Source organism: Cryptomeria japonica, chromosome 11 (assembly GCF_030272615.1).
Source record: "Cryptomeria japonica chromosome 11, Sugi_1.0, whole genome shotgun sequence".
Lineage (NCBI taxonomy): Eukaryota > Viridiplantae > Streptophyta > Pinopsida > Cupressales > Cupressaceae > Cryptomeria > Cryptomeria japonica.
This window is the reverse complement of record NC_081415.1, coordinates 626,113,500-626,134,507: the sequence shown is the minus strand read 5'-3', so window position 1 is coordinate 626,134,507 and position 21,008 is coordinate 626,113,500.

The following is a 21,008-nucleotide window of genomic DNA, read 5'->3' as shown; positions in this document are numbered from 1 at the left end:
TTTAAAATATGGAAGGATAGAATGAAGATATACATCAGAAGTATGGGTGCTCAACATGGGAGCTATGTTGAGAATGTTTATGTTATCCCTACTGATACTCTCATCGATAACCAAAAGAGAGAGATTCAAGAGAATGGGCAAGTCATGGAAGCCCTAATTAGTAGTTTATTTGACATTGAGTTTATTGATATCTAGTATAAAGAAAATCCCAAAGAAGTATGGGATACTCTTGAGAATATGTATGGCGGTGATGAGCATGTGAAATGAGCTAAGGAAGAAAGCCCTAGAGGAAAGTTTGAAGACATGCAGATGGTTGAAGGAGAGACCATTCAATAATATGGAATAATAATCAAAACTATTGTTGGAGATATCAAGAGTTCAGGTGGTAAAATGGAAGATTCCACTGTTGTTAGCAAAGTTTTGAGATCCTTATTACCGGTCTATGCAATAAGGGTTGCTACTATTCAGGAGTTGAGGTCAATAGACAAGACTAAGGTGTCCCTAGACTCCACTATCACAAAGTTGACAACCTATAAGCTAAATAGTTTTGACGGTAGTGTTCAGAAGACTAAATCAACCTTTAGAGCATCTGTTGCACCATCTAGAAAAGGAAAAGAAGCTAGTACTAGTGGCAAGCCAAGATAGAGCAGAGAAATGGATGATGAGGAGATCCTGATGGAATTTGAAGCTCTTCTTGCCAAGAGACTTCCTAAGGGAATCGGTAAATACAAAGGTAAGCTTCCTTTGAAATGCTTCTCTTGTAACCAGATAGGACACATTACTGTAAACTATCCTAATGGTGATAGCAAGGACAAACTGGAAAATTTCAAGAAGTTCAAAGGAGGAAACTGAAGAAACTATTTTGTAGCAGTTGATGAAGGTGTCATTGATGAGGAATTAGAAGATGAATAAAATGAGGATATTGTGTTTGTAGCAGTCAAGGAAGATGTGTCAGACAAGAAGGCTCTTGTCTCCCGCTTTGATAATTCCAATGAGTGGATTATTGACAGTGGCTACTCTCACCATATGACTGGTGACCGGAGTAAGTTTCTTTCTCTAGAAGAGTATGATGGTGGTGTGGTTCATTTTGGTAATGATGCACCATGTATGGTCAAAGGCAGAGGGTCCATCTCTCTGAATGGAAAGAGCAGTGCTGACAATGTGTATTGGGTGGAAGGTCTTAAACACAACCTATTGAGTGTTGCCCAGTCGAATGATAGTGGACTCACTCTAGAATTCAAAAATGGAGTGTGAAAAATCAAAGGAAAGAATGGTGAACTAATGGCCACTAGTATGCAGACCAAAGGTAACCTATTTCAGCTAAATGCAAATATAAGTACATGTCTTATGGCTAGGTTTGATGATAGCTGGATATGGCATAGGAGACTCTGCCATGTAAAATTTGATAACATTGTGAAGGCCAGTAAGATCAAGGCAGTTAGAGGACTGCCGATGCTAAGAAAACCAAAAAATCCTTTGTGCAAAGAGTGTCAACTGGGGAAAATGTCTTCCTCAACCTTCAAAGGTAAATCTTTCACTACAGACAATTTACTTGATCTTGTGCATACTGATTTGTGTGGTCCTATGAAAACTAGGAGTGTGCAGGGAGATAGGTATTTTATGATTCTTACAAATGATTGCTCAGGAATGATGTGGGTCACATTCTTGAAGGATAAGTCTGAAGCCTTTGGAAATTTCAAAGCTTTCAGAGCACTGGTAGAAAAGGAAAGTGGTAGAAGAATCAAATGCCTTAGAATTGATCAAGGAGGAGAATTCACTTCTAGTGAATTCAACAAATATTGTGAAGAGAATGGCATCAAGAGGCAACTGTCTATCCCTCAGACTCCACAGCAGAATGGATTACCAGAGAGGAACAACCAGATTGTGGTTGAAGTGGCTAGAACTATGTTGATCCAAGGAAAGGTTTCTCACACCTTTTGGAGAGAAGCGGTGAGCACTGCAATCTACACAATGAATCAAGTACTCATCAAGAAAGAAAAGGATAAGACTCCTTATGAGTACTGGACTGGTAAGACACCAGTGGTAAGCTACTTTAGAGTGTTTGGTAGTAAATGTTATATCAAGAGGAGTGAACATTAAAGAAAGTTTGATGCTAAATGTCATGAGGGAATATTCCAAGGGTATTCTACAAAGAGAAAAGCTCTCAAATGTTTCAATAATAGGACTCAGAGAATTGTTGAAAGCATCAATGTTAGGGTTGATGAAAACTCTGAGAAACCTAAGGAAACTAGCAGAGAGCATGTAGGAGATGAACTAGTAGTAACCTTCTGGGAATTGGTTGCAAATCAGCCCAGTACTAGTAATTGTGCTCCTAGACCAGTGGATGCTGATGAAGATGAGGATGAAGAAGAAAAGCAAGAGGAATCTATTATGAATATACCTAGGTATGTAAAACTCAATCATGATCCAAAGTTGATCATAAGAGACAAAGATGCAGGAATTCTTACAAGAAGAAAGGTCAAAGAAAACTCATGTATGATCTCTGAATTTGAGCCTAAATCATTCAAAGAGGTACATAAAGATGAAGACTGGATCAAGGCAATGGAAGAGGAACTTGATCAGATAGAGAAGAATGGTACATGGTCTTTGGTACCCAGACTAGAGCATAAAAATTCCATTGGAACCAAATGGGTCTTCAGAAATAAACTGAATGAGGATGGCACAATGGTAAGGAACAAAGCCAGACTAGTATGTAAGGGATATGCCCAAGAAGAAGGAGAAGACTATGGAGAAACCTTCACTCCAGTAGCAATATTGGAAGGAGTTCATATGCTTCTTGCATATGCAGCTTTTAAAGGATTCAAGGTATACCAAATGGATGTAAAATCTGCATTTCTAAATGGAATTCTTGAAGAGGAGGTGTATATAGAGCAACCTGATGGGTTTGCCCTATCAAAAGACAGTGACATGGCATGTAGGCTACATAAAACCTTGTATGGTCTGAAGTAGGCACCTAGAGCATGGTATGATCGCTTGCACTCCCATCTTGTGAAGATTGGATTTGAAAGAACAAGTGAAGATAACAATATCTACTTGAAACCAAAAGGAGATCAGATTCTGATATGTGAAGTATTTATTGATGACATAATCTTTGGTGGAGATGACAAGATGAGTCACGACTTTGCAGATGAGATGAAGAAGGAATTTGAGATGTCACTCATAGGGGAGATTAAGTTCTTTATTGGACTGCAGATTCAACAAATGAAAGATGGAATATTTATTACTCATTCCAAGTATGTCAAAGAGGTGTTGAAGACCTTTGGCATGGAAGACAACAAACCGGTTGGTACACCAATGGTGACCGGTTGTAAACTATCAAAAGAGGATGACTCAGCATTGGTAAATGAGAAGGAATACCGATTAATGATGGGTAAGTTGCATTATGTAGTGCATAGCAGACCAGACATTGCACATGTAGTGGGTATTACCACTTGGTTTCAGCAAAGCCGAAGAGAATCCCACTTGGTAGCAGTCAAGCGGATTCTTAGATATCTGAAGAGAACTATCGACTATGGATTATGGTATCCATACAATGATGATTTCAATCTGAAAGAGTTCACAGATGCTGATTGGGCTAGTAATGTGGATGACTGGAAGAGCACAACCGGTGGTACATTCTTTCTCGGTGCTAGATTGGTCTCATGGATGAGTAAAAAGCAAAGTTGTATCTCTCAGTCTACAACAGAAGTGGAGTATGTTGCAACTTTTATGAATTGCACCTAGACTATTTGGATGAAGCATGTATTGAATGGCTTCAAAGTTCCTGTATCTGAACCGGTAAGTATATTTTGTGACAATACAAGTGCAATTAACATTTCCAGGAATCCAGTTTTACATGCTAGAACCAAGCACTTTGAACTCAAGTATCATTTCTTGAGGGAAAAGGTTTAGAACAAAGAGGTGGTATTGGAACATGTTTCCAGTAAGGAGCAGTTAGCAGACATATTCACCAAGCCTCTACCGAAGGCTACCTTTACCTATCTGAGAGGTGAATTAGGGGTGCTGCCCCTTCAACAGGTAATCTAAAAGGTTTGTGCTCCACATCAGTCAGATCTTACTTTGCTATATCTTTTCAGGATTGATGTGTTGAAGGATGCTACTCCTCAGGGGGAGTAGCATAGTGGAACAGGGAAGCTCATGCCTCCACTTTGGCATTGTTGTCAAAGGGGGAGAAGATGTGAAGTGGAAAGGATATCTACAGTATTAAGGAGAAGATGTGATGTAGAAAGAGATGTATCTTTGTATATTGCCATCAATGCCAAAGGGGGAGATTATTGGCATATGTGCAGAAAAAGTTGACATGACGATATTGTGTTGTCATTGATGTCAATATGCTGAAAGAATGAACCGGTAATATGCTCAAGAGAGAACTGGTAATATGCTGAAAGAGTGAACTAGTAATATAATGAAGAGTGAACTGGTAATATGATGAAGAGTGAATAGGTTTATTGGAGTTAAGCAACTGGCAAAGTGAACCAGTATAATATTGAGAATCGGTATATGTGCTAAAGGTGAAGAGGTTTAATATGGTATGACTACCTATTGGCAGTCTCAGCTTGAGGGTTTCGAGTTGAAGTGTTTCGAGCTTGTGTGATTCAATTGATGGCATTGTGTGTTGAGTTAGCATTATAATAGAGATCAGATCATGTTGCCATGTCAGTCTCGTGCATGTGAAGGATCTTGCATGAAGGAGATTGATCCTATCTACCTCGAGAATGTACAAAGTCTCTACAAATGGTGGAGAACGTGTGATGGGTTATCGCCTCCAAGAAGCGGTGAAGAAAAAACAATGGAGAATGTCTTGAGATCAGTTCAAGATCATTGTATTCAAATGCAAAGTGTTCAATGGTCAGGATTGAACCGACTGAACTGCTCAACCTAAATGTTTAGGGTTTAGGGTTTATGTTACTAACCTATCTATTTCCTATAAGGTCAATGTTGTGTTTCATGTTGAAGCTGTTGGCAAATGTTGTGTGTGTATCTAAGTGCAAAGATACGTGATTCTTGCCAGACTAGATAAGAGGGTTGATACCTGCAAAGTGTGTATGCAAAAGAAAGGAACCAAAGTGGGTCTGCATTAGCATTGAGTGCTATTACTAGATCATTGTAATACCTGTTGATCTCTAATCACTTCAACAGTTGGAAAATCCCTTAACAGGGTAGCTTTAACCAGCTTGCTATAAATCCTTTAACAGGGTGACTCAAAGCCATTGAGTTCATAAAATCGTCTAACAAGGTAACCCTTAACCGGGTATTCTAGCCATCCCTTAATCAGGTGATCCCTAACAGGATCGATTCCTAACAGAACCTGTTGTAACAGTCTTTAACTAGACTAGGCTCTAAGAGAGAGGACTTCTAAAGAGTTCAAAAACAGCTTGTGGGTATTCATCCCCACCATGGTTTTTCCCAGTTGGGTTTCCACATGAAAAATATGCATGTCATATGTGATGTTTTTTTCATGTGATGATTTGTTGATTTCTGTCAAGAGGTGAATCATGTTGATCTAGCAAGTTATTATATTTATGATGATAGATTACCTATTTATGCACAAGGATAATGTGGAAATGAGGGTGTAGGTTGTGTGGTAAGATAAGTGTTTCTAGTTTATATCTTTCATAGTCTCATTGTGCTTAACCAGTAGTACTTTGGTTTATGACCGGTATTAGTGATTGCCAGTCAAGTTCACTGTTTACAGTCAAACCGGTTAAGGAAAAGTATTTGTACCTGTACTAATTCACCCCCCCTCTCAGTACCAGTTTGGTACTCATTGTTCATCATTGTCTTATCATTATCAACCAGATCTTGCTACTTAACAATGCCAATTTCCTTGCTACCTGTCAGGAGGTTAGAGAAAAACTTAACAACTTCATCACCTATGTCATCATCTTTGACAAGAATTTTGTCATCAACAATTAATCTGGAAATTCTTCTTGTTTCTTTATGCTTCATTGATGTCATATGAAAGAATTTAGTATTTCTATCACCAACTTCTACCCAAATAGCCCTAGATCTCTGCCTCTAGTAAATTTCTTCTCTTGAAATAGTGTTGTGTAATTTGGCTAGAACCTCATCTTCTTTAGCCTTGGGGAACTTCTTATAACCATCTTCCTGAATAGAGTTTTGAATCTGTTCTACTTCCTCCTTAAGCTTCCTCTTGGATTCAAAAATATATCCAAAAACCTTTTTGATCCAAATCTTAATGTTGTCTTTGATATTTCTTAATTTTTTAGCAAGTTTGAACATGGTAGAACCATCCACAGTTATATTCCACCATTTGGCAATGGAAGCTTCCAAAGAAGGGTGTGAAATCCACATTTTTTGAAACTGGAGTCAAAAGTGATAAGGGATCTATCTAGCCTTACCTGAATAAGATCTCCTCCATCCCTTTGATTAGACCAAGTGTAGGAGGCTCCAGAAAGGTCAACATCAATAATGGCATTGGCATTGATGAAGTCCATAAGATCAATCCTGCTATCCAGTTGAGCTTGAGTTCCTCCAAATTTTTCAATCTCCTACTGAGGGGTGTTGAAATCTCCCATCAAAAGCCAACTATCCCGGAAAAAAAACTCTCTTTTCTGCTGGATTTTGTCCCAAAACTTACTCCTAGCAATTTTAGAGTTCGGAGCATAAATGTTGGTGACCACCCATTCCTGTCCTTCAACAATGAATTTCACTCTCATAGAAATGATATTACCATCTTCATCAATCAAATCTCCATCAATAGTTTTCTTATTCCAAAATATGGCAACCCCACCAGATGCTCCATTAGAACTACTACCACAAACACCCCCCTATTTAAAGAATTTTAATTTTTCAACTTTTTCCTTACTCATTTTAGTTTCCTGAACTAGGATAATGTCTGGCTTATGATCTCTAATAAAATTCCTTAGCACATCCTGTTTATGGAGACCATTTAGGCCTCGTATGTTCCAGGAAATTACCTTTATTTGGAAAGCTGGGAGTAGGATTCTTGAATGGTTTGCTGCCTTCCATCAACTATATTTTGTTTGCTCTCCTAGTCCCTATGCCACTTCATAGTTTTACGTCCCTGTGGGGATTTGGAAAGACGAATATCCGCCTTAGACCTCGTTCTAGTTTTAACCCCATTAGAACAACCTATTCTCTTGTTTTTTTTTTCCCACTCCTATTATCTCTTCATCTTCTTCATCTTTATATGCAGATTCCTTACTATTCCAAGGTTCTCCTTTTCTCTGAGAAGAGGTGGGTGAATCAGTTCCAAAACTCTGGAATAGAGAGTTAAGGTTAACCTGGGGCGATCTAAACTGGGCCTTTTTTTCAATGATAACATCTGGACCTTCAAAGTCCTTTGGACACACTTTATTACTTTCTTGTTTTTTATCTTTTGGAGACTCATATTGTGATTCATTTATGTTGCCAATCTCACCATCTTCAAGAATTTCTTCTATACTTACATTTTCTTCCTCTTGAATCTGTAAATCTTCAAATCCATTGATTGTTTTAACTTCAAATACATTCTCTTCATCCTTTCTAACTTCCTTCCGAGGAGTATCCTTGGAAGGAATAGCTTTCCTTTCTTCCTTTGTTATATCTTTTGAGTTACTAGGAAGTCCAATTCCTCCTTCTGATATACCCTCCTCATTTTTGTTCATCTTCTCTTTCCATATCTGTTAGACATGATTATTGTTCTTCTGAGCATTCTTGGGGTTACTAAGACAAGCCTTTGCCCAATGTCCACCTTTCTGACAAGAGAAGCACATAAAAGGGAGGGATTCAAACTCTATAACTTGTTCCCACTTACCTAGCTTGGAATTTATTTTGATAGAGCTAGGAAGGTCCATATTCTGTGAGATATTAACACATATCCTTGCATACAACAGTCTCTTTCATGTTGCTATCATAGAATCTATAGCCACAAGCTCCTTGAAGGAATTAGTAATGCCTGAGAACACATCCTCCAATCAAAATTCAAGCGGCAAACAAGGCAACCGCACCCAGACCAGAGCAGATTCAAAAAAGGAATCATTGAGCTCCATTTTTGGAGACCATTTTATTAAGGATAAAGAAGATTTCCCAAGCATCCAGGGTCCTCCACTTAGAGCCATTTCCAAATCTTCCCCATAGGAGAAGGAAAAGACAAAGAAACCCCTTGACAGGGCTGAGACATCAACCTGTCCTTTCAACCTTCATTTTCTCTTCACAAAAGATCTAACAATTTCAATATTAGGTCTTGGTCCAACAAATTTTTCCCACTAGAGAAAAAGCCATTAGAGAAATACTGTGGTCTATGACCACATCTGGTATTGCAATAGCTAATATTCCTACCTTTCTATCAGAAATAGCTTCCACAGAGGGAAAAATTGATTTACCGATGGGCTTGTTTGCAAATAAGTTGTTCCAGGGTTTGAGAACCTTGACTTCAACCATCTTTTCCAACTCAACATTCAAGTTCTCGGGACCCAAATTTCAAGAATCTTCAATATTTTTAAAGTCAAGAGGAGGGTCCCGATGTCATGGGTCCCCATCCTTTCGACCATCCTCATCATCCACCATAGATCCCAAAGAGACAAGTTGTCCTTGAGCTGCAGAGGCAACAAAACCAGAGGAACCAGCCACCCTGTTCCCTCCATTCGCAGAATTCAAATTTCCCTCCAGCTACACTATTCCCCCCATTTTCTAAATAAATATTGTTGTTAATTCTTCTTTGTGTTATACCCATGGAAATTTGGGCTTTATACTACATGTTTAGAAGCCTAGGGAAGATAGCTGATTGAATAAGTGTTTATTGTGTTTTCATGATCACGTCACTAAAAAGACATCCAATCATTGCTAAGACCAAAGTGTTAAAACTTGGAAAACTTAGTTTCACTATCAAAACTCTTAGATAAGGCAATTTCTCGCATATGACACACAGTCTCGCGCATCTAGGTCACAAACTATCGCATTTAATCTTTGTTTTTGCGCATATGATCATCGATTTAGCGCATATAACACTTAGTTTAATGCATAACATCTGCCACTTATTGAACCCTATACATCACATTTAAAATTCTATTTAGCACATATATAGTATAGAATATCGCATCTAATGCGTACAATTGCACAATTGACACACAATTTAGTGCATTTGCTTTGCGAAGTTGCGCATTTGATTTAGCACATCTGAGACAGTAAGCACTTCTGGTCATTTTTAGAAAATTTCAAACACATTTTCGGATACCATTTTCACCTAGAATCCATTCCAACTGTCACAGTGAAAAAATATGGGCAAACACACACAAGATTCCATAAGTGAAGCAATTTTACAATCACAAAATCATTGTTTAGTTTTTATCACATTGGGTTATCCATTCCAGTAGGGTTCTCTATTAGGAGAAATCATTCCTTAATTTGAACCTAGACTTGGGATCGTAATCACGTCTATTTAGCCTCATCAATTGCATCATATCTCCATTTCCTATTTGGCTTTGTTCATCAAAACAAGACTAAAACTTGATCTTTTAGCACAAAAATCTGTGTCACTTGTATGCTAGTTAAACAAGAACTCAAAAACAAAAACATGAGTGATATGGAGAATCCATTTCATAAGTATATGCCTAGGCATGCAGATGAATACATACCTGATGAATTGATAAGAGAAGCCCAACAAGATCCAAAATTCCATAGGTTCATGGAGAAGATGCTAAAAACTGATAAAGAAAGATATTTCCTTATGTTGGCTAACCAAGGTATTAAACTACCTCACAAATTTGACGTGACTCCATTGAGAACAAGAGATGACACCAGGACAAATAACTATGATAAAAGTAATGAGAAAACCCCACTTGCCACTCTCACGCAACAAATCCAGGTGTTACAACAACAAATTTAGGATATTGAGAGAGGAACAATCACCAAAAGGTACTCATTGGAGGACATGTCCTTACCCTTTTAATAGAAGTTTGAATATAATTCCATTTCCTCCAAATTGTAAAATACCCAAATATGACAAGTACATGGGTGACTCTGATCCACAAGATCATATAAGGGAATTTCATACTATGAGCATGGAAGTCACACATAATGAGACATACATGATGATATTATTCTTGAGGAGTCTAGGGGGACATGCCATGGAATGGTTCTCCAAACTTCATTTTGGTATTAGATCCTTCAAAGAATTCGTAAACAAGTTTATTACACAATATTCTTACAATACCAAACATGAAGTGACAATGTTGGATCTATGCAATATGAAATAGAAAATGGGGAACCCTTCCTAACATTTTTACAAAGACGGAGGAGATTGTTTTCAAAATATCCACGTAGCATACCGGAAAAAGAGAAGATGGCCATCTTTATAAAACAAATTGACTAAGAAGATGAATTAGAGATTGAAGTTGCAATGTCCTCCTACTACTTTTGATAAATTTATTGAAAATGGAATTCAAATCGAAGAAGAAATGGTTGAGAAGGGAGAACTCAAACTATACAAAGATAACAAAGGTTCCTCGAGTAACAATAATTCCAATAGTGGGAGACCAAATTTTTGGGTGAAGAATAAGAATGTGGTAAATGACGGAGTTGTTGATGCCAATAATCTCATACCAAAACAACCTACTTTCAATTTATCAACCAATGCCTTCACAAATAATCAAAACAATGATTCAGATAACAATCAGCACCTAAACAACAGAGGAAATTTACACCATTAGGGGAACCTTTGGAATATGTATTAAAAACTCTTTTTGCTAACAAATTGATCACATTACCAGAAGTAAGAGATTTCAAACCACAAATTAAAACCTCTTGGTGGAATGATGCTCATTATTGTGACTTTTATAGAAGAAGGGGGCATAATGCAATTGATTGCATGAGAGTAAAGCATGTTATAGAATACTTTCTAGATAATGACATTATAACTGTAGAAGGACATAAGTCTAATGATGAGCATGCAACATTCTGAACCCCTCTTCCTATTTATGAAAAGGGTGAATCATCCAATGAAAACAAAGGAAAGAGAGTGAATTATGCTCATACTTATGGAAATGTAATAAATCACCTTGAGGCATATGATTCACAAGTTAATGTCATTGTTGTTAAAGAGAAAAGGGAGAATGAAGCCACTAACATGATTACTAGAAGTCAAGGCAAAGTAACACTACGAGGTGCATCATCTTCAACATTGTTCACTCCTAATCAAAATAATATAGTGGACCAATTGCGAAAGACTCCTGCATAGATATCCATACTAGAGTTGTTTAAACTTTCCCCTATTCACAAAGAAATCTTGGAAAAGGCTCTAGTCAAAACTATTGTACCAAATAATTTAGACATGGTACAGTTCCAAGCCATGGTGGGAAACCTAACTACACCTCACTACATATCCTTTTTAGATGAAGATGACATATCCCTAAGACACCCACATAATCTCCCACTCCACATTGAGGTCATGATCCACAAAAGTCATGTTAAACATGTCTTGATAGATAGTGGAGCTGGACTAAACATTTGTACATTGAATTTGGTCAGAGCATTAGGATATTCAGAGGATGCTGTAGATCCAAGAAGAAAAATCATCATAAAAGAATATGATGAAGAAGATAGATCCTAAAGGGGGTTGGTAATACTACCTATCAAAGTGGGTCCTGTACAAAAGAACACAGTATGCCAAGTATTGGACTTAAATTTGTCATATAGTATACTTTTGGGTAGACCGTGGATACATTAGATGCAAGAAGTATAGTCTACCTTTCATCAGTGTTTGAAATTTCCATATAATGGACAAGAGGTTGTTATTCCAATGGATTCAAATCCTTTTCAATATTGTAACATGGTTAAGCCCATGAGAGATGTTGTTGTTCCACACAACAAAGAAGCTCCTAAGGCTGGTCCCTCGAATCAAGAAAATACACAAGAGGTTTCTACAATAGACACCTCCAACATGGACAATAATATGACAACTACTTTGGTTGATTTTGAAAGGAAACTGAAATTTAAAGACAAAGGGGCAGGAGAATATTATTTTGAGTACACAATGGCTCTACAACAATTATCACTCTCACCTCAGTCATATGGAAGACCATCAACATCAAAACAATAGGAATCAAAATCCCTAATAATCTATGGTGATTCATTTATCAAGGCAAGGATGCTATCAGAGGAAAATGATGACAAGGACATCCTACGGTGGCTATACAGAGATGAAGAAGAAATTAAACCAAAAGAAGTGCAAAATATCAAGTTTCCTATAGAATAATATGGCAAAGGATTCCTCATTATGTAGAAAATGGGATACAAAGGAATAGGTCCTATAGGAAAAAGAGAAGAAGGTATAGTGGAGCAAATTCTACCCTCTTTCAAAAGTGTAAAGGAAAAGAATGGACTAGGATATATAGAGAGAATAAATACAAATCCACTGTCAGAAGAAACAACTACCATCCCATCATAAGAATATATTGTTTCATCAAACACAATAGAAGAGGTTATCCCATCAAGTACATAAGAAGAAATTCCCCAATTAGTTCCAAAAGAGGAAATCACCCATGTCATATATGAAGAAATCCAAACATTGCAAGAAGACAGTGAAACTAATTGTAATAAATGGGAATGGGATTCTCATTCCTAAAATATCTTGTGATGAGAAATACATTTATGTCATCCAAACATATGCACCGATACTCTATGAAGGACAAAGTTTGGGTTCTAGAATGGATTTAAATTTGGATCACAACCTATCGATGGCTCTAGTGAGGATGATCAAATACCAAGTGAGATAGATGATCTTGAGGAAAGTAACATTATAGGCCTTGATACTATCTATTGGCATTCTACACTCAATGAGAATGGTTGATGTTGTCTTGATGACAACCAACTAGTAACAGGTTGTATAGGTTCATCGACATCATAGACATCATACACTGATAGGCACTGACATCGGCAGGCACATTCACCGGCATCCAGATTACACTGGCAATGAAGTATACTGACACTCAGGCCGACATGAGATAAAGTTTTATTTATGTGAATTGTATTGTAAATGTAATTAATTATTTTTAAGGAGATATAATGTATTTTAAAGACTCATTTATGTATGAGATCTAATAGGTCATTTTTGTAATAGCATGGAGAGGAAATTATGTAATGGTATTATGTAGAAGATAGCGAAAGGATTTTGTAATAAGGTAGATAGGTTATGTGAGTGAATTTCATTCACCGGAAAGGTTTTTGATTAAGGTTTTTGACAGAGCTTAACCAATATTGAATCAAGCATTGCAGATGCTAATTTGAGCAGTACATTATCTTGGATTTAATTATCCATTTTGTAGTCAGTGAGACTCTTCTATTGAGCAGTGAGCTCTAGGCTGTTGGCTGTCCTGCATGTGCAGGACCCTATTGTAAGTAATATTTATTCATATTGGCCAATGAGTAAATATTGTGGGTCACAAATCCCACTGAGGTTTTTCCCTTACCGGGTTTCCTCGCCAAAACATCTTGTGTTATGGTGTGCATTTATGCTATCTCTGTTATTTCTCTTTGCTGCACTATTGCTTGTTTACTAGTACTTTAATTTGAGTTACAAAGTTGTAAATAAGTTTAAATATTCCATTAACCGGTTAGACACTAATTCACCCCCCCTTTTCAGTGTCTTTGGGACTGTCATTGCATCTAACACTATCCCCACCTTAGATGATAATGCTATCAAGACTCTCACTGCTATTGAACCCGATGATCCTTTACCATTAAAGCATCCCAAAGTCATTGATTGGGAACAAACTAGGCCCACTAAACTTGTAACCTTCCCCCATGATCATACCATTGCTTTATACCTTAATGCAATTTAACCTATACCCAATTCCACTAGGGAACTCTATGATGTAGCTTCAACTCAAGGAAGTATCAAGTCTTTCAGTCACAAAATTGAAATAAATAAATAAAAAATAAGATCTAATGGTGAAAACCATACTCTGGAAACATTAGATCATGAAAAAGTAAAAAGAAAGGACATACCCAATGGTGAAAACCTCTTAGAGGCACCCGAGGATGAGAGACTTGATACTCTCCCTAAGCATTATCATGAAAGATCAACAATGTTGATTGAACCAATAGTACCAGTCAATATTGGGGCAAAGCAAAATCCTTAAATTGTTCATTTGGCCACCTCCTTATTAGAACAAGAAAGCTAAAATCATATCCAGTTCTTCAAAGAGAAGAAAATCAATTTTTCTTGGTCCATCCAGACACACCTAGGTTAGATCCAAATCTTATCATGAATTGCTTATCCATTGCACCTGGGATAAAACTCGTGAAACAAAAATTGAGAAAGATGCATCCACATATTTCACTACTAGTGAAAGTTGAGCTAAAGAAGTTGCTTGATGTTGTCTTTATCAGAGAAATTGATTATGCTGAATGGATCTCCAATATTGTGCCAGTATCAAAACCTGATAGAACCATTCAAATATGTATAGACTTCAGGGACCTGAATAAAGCTTGCCCTGAAGATGACTTTCCTTTAGCAAATGTTGACATGCTAGTGGATCAGACAATAGGACATTAAATGTTCTCCCTAATGGATAAATTTTCTGGATAAAATCAAATAAAAATAGCTTCTAAGGATCAAGATAAGACAACTTTCACATGTCCTTGGGGTAATTTATGTTGGAACATCATGCCCTTCGGACTCAAGAATGCAGGGGCTACATATCAAAGAGTGATGACAACCATCTTCTGTGATATGATGCATATTATATTGGAAGATTACATATGTAGATGATACCCTGGGAAAATCCTTAAAGAGAGAAGATCACTTGCATATATTGGACAAAATCATCACAAGATTGGGAAAGTTTAGTCTTCAAATATATCCCAAAAAGTGCGCATTTGGCGTGACATCTGGAAAATTATTAGGCTATATAGTTTCAGAAAAATGGATAGAAGTAGATCCAACAAAAGTGAAGGCCATCATGGAAATGCCTCCACCAAAGAATATCAGTCAGTTGAGGTCATTACAAGGAAAGTTGTAATCTGTAAGGAGTTTCGTCTTGCAGCTTGCTGATAGAAGTCATCCATTCACAAAGTTACTACATAAGAATGTAGAACATCATTGGGATGACACTTATGCAAAATATTTCAGTTAGATCAAATAATACTTAGCAAATCCACTAATTCTAACATCACCTATCAAAGGAAAGCCACTACTTCTCTATATCTTGACAATATAAATATTTTTGGGAGATTTATTAGCACAACATGATCAAAATGGAAAAGAACAAGCAATATATTACATCAACAAAATGCTGGTTAGCTATGAGTTGAACTATATCACAATTGAAAAGGCATGTTTAGCAGTTGTCTTTGCAACACAAAAATTGAGACACTACATGCTTAGTCATTCAACAAAACTCATAGAAAAGATAGATCCATTGAAATATCTCCTTAGTAAAGCAACATTAAGAGGAAGACTGGCCAAATGGGTTATGATCTTGAGTGAGTTTGATATTGAATTTATGGATAAGAAGGCCATAAAATGACAAGTTATAGCTGACCAACTGACAGGGGAACCTTTGCAAGATCAAGAACCATTGCATATTGAGTTCCTAAATGCAACCATCATGCATGCCAACAATTCAACATGGAAACTCTATTTTGATGGTTCATACACACAAAATGGATCATGTGCAGAGATTTTATTTGTCATGCTTAATGGATACACTATCCCAAAATCTTACAAGTTAATGTTCCCATGTACAAACAATATAGCAGGATATAAGGCACTAGTAAATGGTTTGAAGACGACATCAAAATGGAACATCAAAGATTTATATGGAAATTCCCAACTTGTGATTTGTCAAGTTAACAATGATTATCAAAGGATGATAAACTATTGCCATATAAGATAATGGTGGATGACTTGAAACAATATTTCTAGTTCCTATTGTGTGAGCTTGAATTTCATCCTCAGAATATTACCTATAATAAGTTAGTTTCACAAAATACAAATGGAAATGCATGCAGGAAATCCAAATTCAACCAATGAAACTACATGAAATACATATTAAAATAAAATAATATTTTACCTTCATGTTTTATGTCTCATTTTGTCCTAACTCCACTGTTGTTGGTTGCAGATAGGTGTGCTCTCAGACAATGCACCGTTGGCTTCCAAGATGGCATATGAAGAATGGACTGATAACTTGTAGTTAACTAATACTATGATATGCACAACTACATGATTATGCTAAAATGATAATGCTATATGATTATATTGCTAAAATGATATTTGCTAATTGCTTCAAAAACTCACGGATGCATATGATTGATTGAAAACTATTTTGAAGACTCACTCTCTCAATTGAAGCTCTTGATTTTATAGAGTTTGACAGGATAAGATGATGTGGCTTAGATCAACGGTCATGATTAGATCTATAGATTTGGATGGCTATGAGAAAAAATGAAGGTTGAGAGAAAGGGGGAAGGAAAAGACAAGTGTCACTCATCTCACCTTGATTGAGTTGATGACTGAGAGAATCTAGGGATGGTTGGAGGAAATTTAGGCATGAGAGGACAAGTGGACTCAAGTCCTTCCTAAGATGTAGGGGGTGTTGGAGAGAATATAGGAAATGGTTATGAGATATGTGTACATACACAATTTTCATTAAGTTTGGAAGTTGAAGATAAATGGTGAATTAATATTTGATAAATATTAATTTCCTTAGCCACATGTTTGATGAGTTGGCAAAGGGAAGATGAAGTGGAGATGGAGGGTGAGTTCGAAAAGGGAGATTAAATAATTTAGGAATTATTTAATATTTGAGACTATAGGATAGGAGAAAAACTATTAAATATTAGATATTTAATTGTTTGGAGGAGATAATTAAATATTAGATATTTAATTAACTTGGTTAGAGAAATAATTAAATATTAGATATTTAATTAATTAGAAGAACAAGATAGATGAATTAATTAATAAAATATTAATTAATAGAAAGCCATAAAATGAATTAAATAAATTAATCTTTTCAAATTAACTATTTAATAGAAGAATTATCATTAAATAAATATAAAATATTTATTTAATTGCTCATAGCCAATTTTTATGTGTATACATTTTGCCCCTCTTTGAAATGATGTCGAGACAACATTGTTTCAAAGATTAAATCAAGTCTTGATAATGTGCCTAATAGAGATTGAAAATCTTGATTGTGTGCCCCCTCAGGAGATTGATCGTGAAATTGTCAAAATTTTTGGTTTGAACGATTAATCTCATGATAATTGATAAAAAATTTAGTCAATTAAATTCATTTGTAAAAAATAAATTAAATTGCCCCATTTGAAATTAATTACTCTTCAAATAGTAAATATAAAATTAACCAAGGCTAATTTTAACTTCATTGTTATCCTTGTCAGCTTGTGGAGAAAATATTCTTGTCGAGGTGGTGAAATGGTGATTCCCATGGAGAACCATCATTTTGAGCGTGTTCGGCGTTATCAGTGACCTCCCGAGTATGGGTATCCGATATGTTTCTTATCTCGAGCCTTGTTTTCAAATTTTCGTTCAATTTTTCATGTTTTTAGGCGGTTTTTTGGTTTTTTTGAAATTTTTGATTTTTTCGGCATTAGTTTAACGCTTTTGCAATTTGTTTTAGCGCATATGCAACTAGGTTAAGTGCAAATGCTTAGTTTAGCACATATGCACTATATTTTAGCACTTATGTGCAAGATGTTAGAGCATATGCATAGGGTAGCACAAATGTGTTGTCAGTTAGGGCATATGCCTAGAAAGGTAGCACTTTTGCATGGGTTAGTGCTTATGCTTGTAGTTTTAGCACGTTTGTTGAAAAGGATAGTGCATATGCACTAAGTTAGAACATTTTCTTTTATATTTAGCACATTTTTTGTGGTTTAGCACAAATGCTCAATTGGTCAGCGCTTTTGCTTAAATTTGATGATTTTGATAAGTGCAAAAGCGAAAAATCACTTTGATGAATAGATTTAACGTGTTTAAAATGCATTGATGATGAAAATAAGGTCTTGATTGCATGATTGCGTGATTGATAGATTGATAGGTAGCTTTTGATTAGATTGATTTGGATCGTTTGATAGATAACTTTGATTAGCTTGATTTGATAGATTGGATAGATTGGATAGATAGCTTTGATTAGCTTGATTGATAGATTTGATAGATAGCTTTGATTAGCTTGATTGATAGATTTGATAGATAGCTCCGATTAGCTTGATTTGGATTGTTTGATAGATAGTTTTGATTAGCTTGATTGATAGATTTGATAGATTGGATAGATTGGATAGATAGCTTTGATTAGCTTGAGTAGCTCTAAGAAACTGATTTAGTTTCTGATGTAGGAGCTTTAGCAAAGTTTTGAGTAAACTCAGTGATTAATAAAAGACCATGATTGATAGTTTTGAAAATGATTTGATAGAATAAGTTGCTTCAATTTGATTTGATAGAAAGATAGATTTGATGATTGATTCTATTTTGATTGATAGATGATGATTTGATTGATAGATTTGATTTGATTAATTTCTCTTGACAAAATAGGAGAAACTTGATGTTCTCTAGTGTCGGGAGAAATTATCGGTAGTGCGACATTTATTTCCAGAGTTGACCCAGGCTGAGATTAGACACATAGATGCATGTGGTTTATGCCATTTGTTATATATGCCTAAGATTACGCATAACAGGGGTTTGTTGACAGCATTGGTCAAGAGATGGCATAGTGAGCATAACACTTTCCACCTACCGATGAGTGAGATTAGTGTGACTCTTGAGGATGTCTACAGGATTCTGCATATCCCAGTGACTGGTGAGCTAGTACAGTATGATTATCAGGATCAAGTGGGGATAGAGGCATGCAGAGTCATGTTTGCTGATGAGAGCATTGGTATAGGAGAGATTAGATGGGTTGATATGGTGATGTATTATGAGGCTCTTCCTATGATTCTTGCTAGTTTGAATAGAGGATTTATATGTCTTGATAGGAGATCATGAGGTTTTTCCATTGGATGGGGTGAGATTATTCTGAGTATGATGCAACATCGTACTTGATATGCTTGGGGTGTGTGCATGTTAGCTCATTTATATCATGATCTGCATCAGGTAGTGTATGATGAGAGTGCGAGTTTGTCTACTGGGTGCACTTTATTGCAGATCTGGTGCTGGGAGCACATTGTTGTTACTCGGCCTATCCATCATAGAGTTCATGGAGAGAGGCAGCCATATGCATATTTCTATGCAGGTATCCTTACTCAACATAAGCTGGGTAAGATGGAGTATTGGCGCTGGGTGCTAGATTCTTTGGATAGCATCACTTGGAGACCATATATTGATTGTGAGCCATGGATGGATGATGCTCAGACATTACCATGTATCATGCAGAGTATATATCTTATTGGTCGGATGCCTTTTATTATTGAGTGACAGTTGATTGTTCTGATTTTGAGACAGTTTGGTATCATCCAGCCTATGCCTACTAGCGTGATGATATATACTCAGCGGTACAGAGATAGGCGAGATTGGGGATGATCATTATCATTTGAGATTGCTCATGTAGAGTTTGTTGCTACTCCAAGAGTGGCGTATGATATGAGATTGCATATTCTTGATCCGGGGGTTACTACAGAGTATGCCCAGTACATATTAGTGCATCCATTTCCTTGCATTATCAATCCAACAGATCCTCCTCCTAGTTCAGGAGATGATGAGGATGACTTAGATGATTCAGTTTCTAGGAGACGTAGATGGAGACAAGAGCTTATAGTTGCTCATGAGGCTGGGGGAGGTGGAGATGATGGTGGGGATGGAGGAGGTGGTGGTAGGAGACCTGGACGGAGGGGAGGTTGATTGAGAGTCCATGGAGGACTATTTGGACCAGCTGGCAGGATTGAGAGACCACATCCTATGGGTGGGAGGGATGTTGGACGGATTGGGAGAGAGCATGGTAGGACTGGTATGAGATCACCGAGGGGATTGCCATTGACAGGAGGTAGGGTGACTAGACTGGATGGGGGTTGTGGGAGAGGCATTTATTTCAGACAGATTCAGCCAGATCCTCAAGTTATTGCAGCACATGGTGGAGATGATGAGGATCCTAAGGATCATGTTCCTTTGATTAGATGATGGGTTCGGAGAGTTACTCGGACTAAGATTCCAACAGTTGGATAGGTTGGTGGTGAGGGGATTGGGGTTCATGTGCCACAACAAGATGTACCAGAGTAGGTTTCACCAATGCATGATATGCCATATGTGGTTATACCAGAGCATGATGTGCCAGGGCAGGATACCATTGATAGTCTAAGAGCACAGATTGATCAGCTTCGAGCACAGGTGTAGACTCTTATTACAGAGCAGGATAGAGCTGTTAGGAGATGGTAGGATACTCAGGGCCTTCTTGATCACATTCAGTAGGTCAGATCAGGTACTCTCTTGATGGATATTGTTAGAGAATTATTTCGGGCTAGGAAGGAGACTTCCTACTGGTGACGACGATATGAGGAGGCAGTTGCAGAGAGCCAGAGAGAAGGTAGTTATCATACCACCATGTTGATGGATACTAGCAGTGGTGGGGTTATGGGACCTCCTCAGAGGAGTGGTGATCATGGGAGACAGGTATCTAGAGGATCTTCACGCCCACAGCCATAGAGACAGTCAGAGTCAGGTGGTAGTGGTACAAGACAACCTTGACTTGATTTGTATTTGATGAGGCATTTGTATTATTTATCTGATATCATTGTATACTTGGAATTTTATTGTTTTATGATGATCTATATGCAGACATGGATTCTATATGATGATGATCTTTATTATGCATGTTATTCCATTTGATGATCTATATGCTTATATGCTTTGATTATATATGGATACAGTGATTAGATGGATGATGGTATGATCTTTTCTTTTCATTATGATGATGCTTTATATGATGATGCAATGATAAATGCTTTTGTTGATTTTCGATTTTGATGATCTTGGATGCAAATGGAAATGATTACTAAGTTAAATTATATGCAAT